At 44.8% G+C, this 8,208-nt stretch overlaps 1 long non-coding RNA gene across 1 annotated transcript; it reads right to left on the bottom strand.

Moving 5' to 3' along the window:
• Nucleotides 1-4,748: 4,748 nt before the first annotated feature.
• LOC137482672 (uncharacterized) lies at nt 4,749-6,939 on the bottom strand. Its single transcript, XR_011004181.1, has 2 exons — nt 6,630-6,939; nt 4,749-6,159 (listed from the first exon to the last, which is right to left on the bottom strand). It is a non-coding gene; the product is annotated as an uncharacterized lncRNA (long non-coding RNA).
• Nucleotides 6,940-8,208: the final 1,269 nt, after the last annotated feature.

Raw genomic sequence — 8,208 nt, 5'->3', positions numbered from 1 at the left:
AAGATTTTGAAAATTACATTGCTTTTCATTATTCAGCTTCTGGCTTGCTTCACAAATCACAGATTTTAGACCTTGTGTCTGCAGCTCATGGACAGCCTGAAACAAGAACACAGTGAGCAGCATTCACTCACTTGTGTTTTGGTTTGAACCCTCACCAAACAGTGAAGAAATTAAATTGTAGTGGAGAGAAACTTGTGATATTTTTACCATTTTTTTGGTTCATTGCTTGTTCATTGTCTGTCCCGAATGAGTGCTTGTTCAGATGACTCTTGTGTTCCCCTTCATCCTGATCATTCACTCCACATTCCCAGCATCATTTTGTTCCACATAATCTTCCTTTCATGCTGGTCTCCTCAGAACCTGAGTTATATTCCTCCTGAACTTCTGCTTCCATGGAATTTGCCAGCTCTAAGCCATCTTGGCCAACATCTTGTGCTTTTTGCAATCTGTAGCTGTGCTGCTGCAGGGGTGAACAGTATCTTAGATTTGAGACACTGTGTTCCTCCTTTTTCATATGCCTCATTTTACAGTTTTTCTTGACCATCCAAAAGACAGAGTTGCTTTCATACACAGCTCAGAAAACAGCCACCCACCTGTGCTCAGTGTTTGGTTTTGGTACATGAGGGACCCCAGTGACTGATGGTGACAAGTCCCTGCATTCAAAACACTTGATTTTCTGTCTCCTCTTCAAAGTCTGGCTGTAGAAATTCCAATCACTAAATTGTTTGGGAATTACAGAGTTCAGAACTCTCCCACAGCCTGAACCAGACTTAAACGCTGAATTCTGAAGAGGTCCCAGAAAGCCACAACTCTCAAAGTCACAACTTTGAGACAACAAGAAGGTGTTTTATTTCAGTACTTTCAAACCATTTTTAAAGCAAACCCCGAATTTCATCTTTGTTTTTAGCTGAAAACCAGCAGCACTGCAAAACATGCCTGGAACACTGGGTACATCTGAGACAGCTGAGATCTGGAGAAGTTTTTCTTACAGGGCCTAAAAGTTCAGTCAGTTCAGGTCTGTCTCTGCCTGTTTTCCTGAGCTGAATGCACCTGGCAGAGGGACATAATCACAGTGGGAGAAACAGCAGATCCACAGTGGGAAATGCAGGACAAAAATATTGCTGGATGTGTCTGTTCTGCACAACAAAAGCTCTCAGCTGGTTTGTTTGCCAGTATTTACTTATCCCTATTAAATGAATTGCTTAAGCTTAGTTGGAACTTGGCCCAGTCTGCTTACCCTGCCTGCAAGAAATATTTTTCTCTATCAGCTACTTGAGCTAATTTTGGTCACTAATTTATGCATCTCTATACATAATGATATCTACATAATGTCTTTTGGAGAAACATTTGTTAAGGCTGACAGTAGCAACTGCCAGCTATGTTGTAGGTGGAGTTATTTGCAGTGTTTGCCGTCCTTTCTAGAGAAAATAAGTTTTGTACTTCTCCAGAGTAAGAGCTGCATTAGTGACCTTCGTTTAGAAACTGCAGAACAAGAACAGGAATACAACAAAGAATAGAATTCCCAGAGCACTAAATCCTCAGCCATTGGCCCAGCCAGTAAATCCCCTTAAAAGAACAGAGATTCCAGAGGTTTGGAACAGTGCTTAGTCCTCTCAGTGGAAGAGTAAACATAAACACCAGCCAGTACATTGGATCACTTTATAGGTGAGAGGATTGAGCATTTGCATTACTTTTTTATCTGCTTCCTGAGTGTGTCTGAGTAAATTCTGTTAAATTCTGCCATTTCTCCCTCTTTTGCATCCTCAATTCTCACATTTAATTTAACAACCTTGCCTCAGTCAAATTTCTGCCTGATGATCTGGCTCCCTCCCTCGTGTGCCCCCACTTCCCCTTTAATTGCTGTGGAATGCCAACATCTTTTCCATATTAAAAAGTAGTTTTTCTTTTTGAACAATTGGCAGCCTGGTGCCTGGATATTTCTTGGGTACAAACCCATCCATTTTAGTGTGCCACAATGATCAGCCCTGCGTAGTTTGATGCTGGTTTCAGGGGCAACAGGGACTGGTCAGGCAGGACTGCTCTGATTGAAGGAGCTCCAGGAAAACTCTAAATCAAAGGATTTGAACCAAGTGATTCCCCACAGTGGGCACTGCAGCAAGCACAGACCTGACAAGCCAGGTAAGGAGAGGAGGTTCTTGGGAAAGAGCATCACTTGTTTATCATTTCTGTTGAAGTAAGAAATGCAGCACTGGGGTTAAAGGATCACAGCCAGCCTCTCCTGGGCCAGAGGACCTGGCAGAGGTGTTCCTGGGGTGTGAATGCCTAACTTCAAGACCACTGGTTTATTTGACACAGGCTAAACACAATCTGTGCTTTTGACTTAGTCACACTGGCCTGCAACTGCCCTGCTCCAGGGAAATGAGTCCCTGGCCAAACAGCTGCCAAGGGGACTTAGGGCTCCTGGATGAGGGAGGAAGAAATAAGGGGCTGCTGGCTTTCTGTAAGGTCCTGTTTCACTCTCCAACTTGAAATCCTCAACTATTCCTCTGCTGCTGAATGAGGAATGCAGCTGAGCCCAGAGAACTATTCACAAATACAAAACGAGGGGTGTGGAGGCAGAGCTTATCTGCCTCTCAAACACACCGTGGAGGTAAAGTGCATCCCCATGTGTGACAAGTGACGTTAGCTGCAACTAAATATAGAGCTGCCTGCTGCACACTGATGATATCTCCCAGGGTCAGCTGAGCTGCTCTGCCTAATTTTGGCCTCCTCGGTCTCTGGAGGTTGTTGTTGGCAAAAAACAGCAGTGTTGTAGTGGGTGGAGCAGTTCCCTTCTTGGATGGTCAGCCAGAGGAGCCTGTCCCACCTCCAGTTCTGCAGTGCCCATCCTGTCTCATGTCCAGGGGTGCAGTGTCCATCCTGTCCCACCTCCAGTTCTGCAGTGTCCATCCTGTCCCACCTCCAGTTCTGCAGTGCCCATCCTGTCTCATGTCCAGTTCTGCAGTGTCCATCCTGTCCCACCTCCAGTTCTGCAGTGCCTATCCTGTCCCACCTCCATTTCTGCAGTGCCCATCCTGTCCCACCTCCAGTTCTGCAATGCCCATCCTGTCTCATGTCCAGTTCTGCAGTGGCCATCCTGTCCCACCTCCAGTTCTGCAGTGCCCATCCTGTCTCATGTCCAGGGGTGCAGTGTCCATCCTGTCCCACCTCCAGTTCTGCAGTGCCCATCCTGTCTCATGTCCAGGGGTGCAGTGCCCATCCTGTCCCACCTCCAGTTCTGCAGTGCCCATCCTGTCTCATGTCCAGTTCTGCAGTGGCCATCCTGTCCCACCTCCAGTTCTGCAGTGCTCATCCTGTCCCACCTCCAGTTCTGCAGTGTCCATCCTGTCTCATGTCCAGGGGTGCAGTGTCCATCCTGTCCCGCCTCCAGATCTGCAGTGGCCATCCTGTCCCACCTCCAGTTCTGCAGTGTCCATCCTGTCCCACCTCCAGTTCTGCAGTGCCCATCCTGTCTCATGTCCAGTTCTGCAGTGGCCATCCTGTCCCACCTCCAGATCTGCAGTGTCCATCCTGTCCCACCTCCAGTTCTGCAGTGCCCATCCTGTCTCATGTCCAGTTCTGCAGTGCCCATCCTGTCTCATGTCCAGTTCTGCAGTGTCCATCCTGTCCCACCTCCAGTTCTGCAGTGCCTATCCTGTCCCACCTCCATTTCTGCAGTGCCCATCCTGTCCCACCTCCAGTTCTGCAATGCCCATCCTGTCTCATGTCCAGTTCTGCAGTGGCCATCCTGTCCCACCTCCAGTTCTGCAGTGCCCATCCTGTCTCATGTCCAGGGGTGCAGTGCCCATCCTGTCCCACCTCCAGTTCTGCAGTGCCCATCCTGTCTCATGTCCAGTTCTGCAGTGGCCATCCTGTCCCACCTCCAGGGATTCAGTGTCCATCCTGTCCCACCTCCAGTTCTGCAGTGTCCATCCTCTCCCACCTCCTCTAAGTTTAAACTGATGCAGTTCATTCCATGGATAAATATTAAAAGCCACATTTTCCCTCACCTGAGGGAGAGCTTTTCCTTTTAGGAGACTGCATTTAGAGCAGTAAGAAGGTTAACACAGTTATAGTCACAGAGTTTCTTACATCCCAATAGAAAACAAATATTATTTCCAAGCCTCAAAAGTAATTTGTGAATGATGTTAATGTTCAAGCAGCTCTGTCACATCTCTTTGGTCAGTGTTATCTACAAAGCCTCTTATTTTCATGGGGCATCCCTTCATCCTGTATTTCAAAACCAACCTTGTATTGGAGTAATTAGTGGGGCCAAATTGAAATGATTGAAATCTCTGGTTTGATGAAATGACCCCCCTGTCCTCTGCTTTAGGATCTCCTTCAGCCTTTCTGTGTCTGCACTTGAGAAGATTGGTTTTCTCCTTGCTTCTGTCTCTGTGAAACTTGGATCCCAAACTCCTGCAGTGGGATTCAGAGATGATAAAGTCACCCTGGTTTACCAGTTTAGTGACCAGATGAGCACCCCAAAGAGGTTTTAGAGCCCAGCATGACTCAGTGCATTGCTAAAATCTCTACTACATCAGAGCTTCATCCTAACCATGGAAAATAAACTACATCTTGGAATGAAGTTCATTCAGAAGTTGGAATCTGGGAGCATCTGGGAATTGGTTTAGTTTGCTTCTGGGAGGGCTTGAGTACCAGCAGCTAGGGAGTGATTCAGTGGCAGGCAGCAACAGCTTGTTCCTCAAAGATTTAACTCTGCTTGTGGTGCTTCCAGGGATAAGGAAATTGTTTCTCCTGATTACTTTGAATAAATGTTTGATGAACACACAAATAGCTAATGTAAAAGGAATTTAAATGTGTTATCCAGAAACAACTCCCTTCTATTTCCCCATTCTTTCTCTGTGGACAGAACCAAGAGCAGAGCCTGTACCCAGCACAGGATCACTGCTTTGCACCTGGCTCAATCTGAGGCAAAAACGATCCAAAGGATGAAGTGGGAGGATGTGAAATCTGCCAGGTCACTTAAAATGTACATCTTTAAAACTGGAGAAGTAATCCAGATCATTAAGAAGAGTAATAGTAAAAAATCTGCAGATAAAGGAACACATTTATCTTGAACTAGGGAAGCTGCAGAAGCGGCTGAATTATCTCTTTCTCAAAGACCTTGTTGAACTTGGTGCCTGGAAACATTCTGGAATTATGGAGTGACCTATTTTGGTTTCACCAGGGGATGAAGGAGCTGCCTTGTCAGTCACCTTTGTGCAGGAGTTGCCCTGATTAAGAAGCATCACAATGGGAACTCTTGCTAAACTTATGGCACTGCCATGGAAGTGCCCTTTCACTGAGGGCATTTGCATTTAAATGGGGAACTCAAAGAGCTGAAGTGCAGCGGTGGTGCCAAAGGACAAAGCATTAATCACTGAAAACTGCTCTGCCTGTGCAATTGTGCTGCCACATCTGGAATATTCACCTGGAAAAGACAAGGCATCTTCACCTCTAATCCTTAGATCCTCCAAATGCAATTCAGTTCCTGCACAGGAAACCTTGTCTTTCTCCTCAACATGGTTTTAAGCTATCCCTAGTTTTGTTACTTTTTAAATTACAGGAGGCCAATTTCAGACAGCAAATCTTCAACAGCTCCAAGTTTTCACAAAATTTCTTCAGAGCCACCGCAGGCTTAAGCACAGGCAATCATTTTCTGCTGTCACCAAAAGGCATTGATGGAGTCTGAGGGACTGTGATGATAGGAGGGATTTCTTATTTTCATGCCTGCTTTGTTGGAAGAATGTAATTACTATGCTATCAGAACAAACTATAGACAAAACACCTTCCCAACTCTTTTAAAGTTACTCAATACTGAAAGATGCAGTGGATAATCTTATTTTTCATTTTTTGCTAGCTATTGATAGAACTGGAATTGTCACAGCCAAGTTAGAATTTTTCATGAACCACCAGGTAGCAAAAAAATGTTTTGTGGACTGGTTTGTGTGCATTTGTAAATGCACTTCTGTTCTTCACCAGAAGATATCAAAAACAAGAATTTTTGTGAACTTATAGAATCTGAGAACATTGATTACCTGAACTATTTGGAATGAGACTGCATCAAGACCTGTGAGGGTGCAGCATGAAGCAATGACAACCCTGACATCCCAATTAGGCAACGGGTTGCAATAAGGCCAGAAAGCAAAATTTCCCCTGCAAGGCCAATTAAAAACAAGATGGTTTTTAAAATATTATATATTAATATATTAACTATATTAATTATGTTATCTATTATATATTATGTATTATACATATATATTATATATATTATATACCAGATTAAAAAAAAAAAAAGGAGACAAGTACTGAGAGGTGACAAAGTACTCAGTACCCACTTAAGCTGTGCAGAATAGAATATTTGTGAGTTTGGCATCTGACCTGTCAGGTGTGTTCATGTGCCTTTCACCATGGGGGGATTTCTCTGACACCAAGGCTGTCAGAGGAGTGTCAGCCCCACAGGACAGGAGCTCTGGGACAGCAGTGCCTTTACCATACCCAAACCCTTTGGCTGCTCCTCAGGGACAGATGATGTGCAGTATGATTTCATATTTAGAGATGAAAGGCTGACCAGGGATTTATTTAACAGCCTGGGTAGCACAATGAACCCAACTGGCTTTTGTTACCTCTGCTTAGATGTAACTCCACATCACACTGATAGAAAGTTCCTCTGAGGTGATCATGGCAGCTTTTCTCAGTAGATTAGGACTAAGCTTGACAAGCACTCTCTAGTTTGTCACCAGCAAAGCTAAACGGCCGAGTCAGGAATATTTCCACCTGGCCAGATTAAAGTTCTTTGACTGCAGAGGGGTGGAGGCAAAGGCTGAGCTGGCCCCTCTGCACTCCCCATGACTTCAGAAAGATGCCTTTAACAATTCCAGGTTCTCCTAAAGTTTTAAAGGCTTCTTTTCTAATGGCTTGTGGTGCTTTATGGAAATCTTGTATTTGAGGAGCCTCAAATCTGGGGTCTGCAAGGTTCACTCAACGCTGGAGCAGCTGCTGGATGCTGCAGCTGTTGGCAGAGCAAGGTTTGGGTGGGAGCTGCAGTGCTAGGTCCTCCACCAAAATAAAGCCTGGCTCAGTGCACAGCAACAGTGTCCAAAGGACCAGGATCAAACCCATGGGGATCAAACCTGAGCCGGGGGAACCAGGTAACATCAGCTTTCATGGATCCGGGGCATCTGCGTGGAAATAGCTGTTCCAGGAAGGAATGGGGAAACCTGCTGTTGGCAGAGGGAGTTCAGCACAGCTCAGCCTGGGTTTGGTTTGTGCCTGGGATCAGTCAGGAGTCCCCCAGCAGGTCACTTTAACGTTCCAGCTGGGAGTGGATGAGGCTCCAGCACACACTGTCCCCTCCAGAGGGAGGAATTTCATTTCCAGCCTCTGAGGCCCATTATAGCTCAAAATTCCAGATGGGCCATATTTATCTGAGGGAACTTCACTTTGTCTGCTTTGCTCGAGGTCTGTTTGAAGTCAGTTCACCTTTGAGGAGAAATTTGCAGTTTCACAGAGTTTAAACACATGGAACTCCCATTTGAACAACTCTACTTGTGGCATGAGTGAATTCCTTTGGATTTTAAAACCATTTAACTTATTATAAGGACCCAAAATACAAAGAGATCTCACACATCCCACCAGTGGAGGACTTATCTGAGCTAGATGATTATGAGTACAGTAAATATTAGAATAATTGATAAAAGAAAGCCCCATCTGTTATAGAAAGACATTGACTATTAGCAATATTCTTTGGGCCCTTTTACTTAATTACATTTCATTTTATTCCATAACATTTTGATAAAGTAAATTTGGAGTCTTCTTTATGTGTTTTTTTCTTTTCCAATACCCCTAGAACTCAATTAACAGCCTTTGTCTTCAAAGTCCTGGACAGAGGAGTTTAGAAACTGAAATAAAGAAGCCCATTGTAAAGCACGGAAGGTGCAGTTTCCACCTGAACTCTTCCCCCAGCCAGTTTGGCAGTGTCAGGACAAAATTTTCACTGCTTTGACTGTGCTTGTGTTACACTGAATTAGTTACAGTCCAGAGGTCACTTTTAAATCCCATCCCCAAACATGAAGATTAAATATTACTCATCAGTTTTCTGCAATGTAGAAGACAATTTTGAAAAAATCACCAACCCACACCCAACAAATAAAGTCCCCTGTGTATTCAGGGCCTCAGAAATTATTTTGTGCCATTCCATGTGAA

Source organism: Anomalospiza imberbis, chromosome 14 (genome assembly GCF_031753505.1).
Source record: "Anomalospiza imberbis isolate Cuckoo-Finch-1a 21T00152 chromosome 14, ASM3175350v1, whole genome shotgun sequence".
Lineage (NCBI taxonomy): Eukaryota > Metazoa > Chordata > Aves > Passeriformes > Viduidae > Anomalospiza > Anomalospiza imberbis.
Note: the sequence above shows the minus strand (reverse complement) of the source record. Positions and strands in the feature narration are given on the sequence as shown.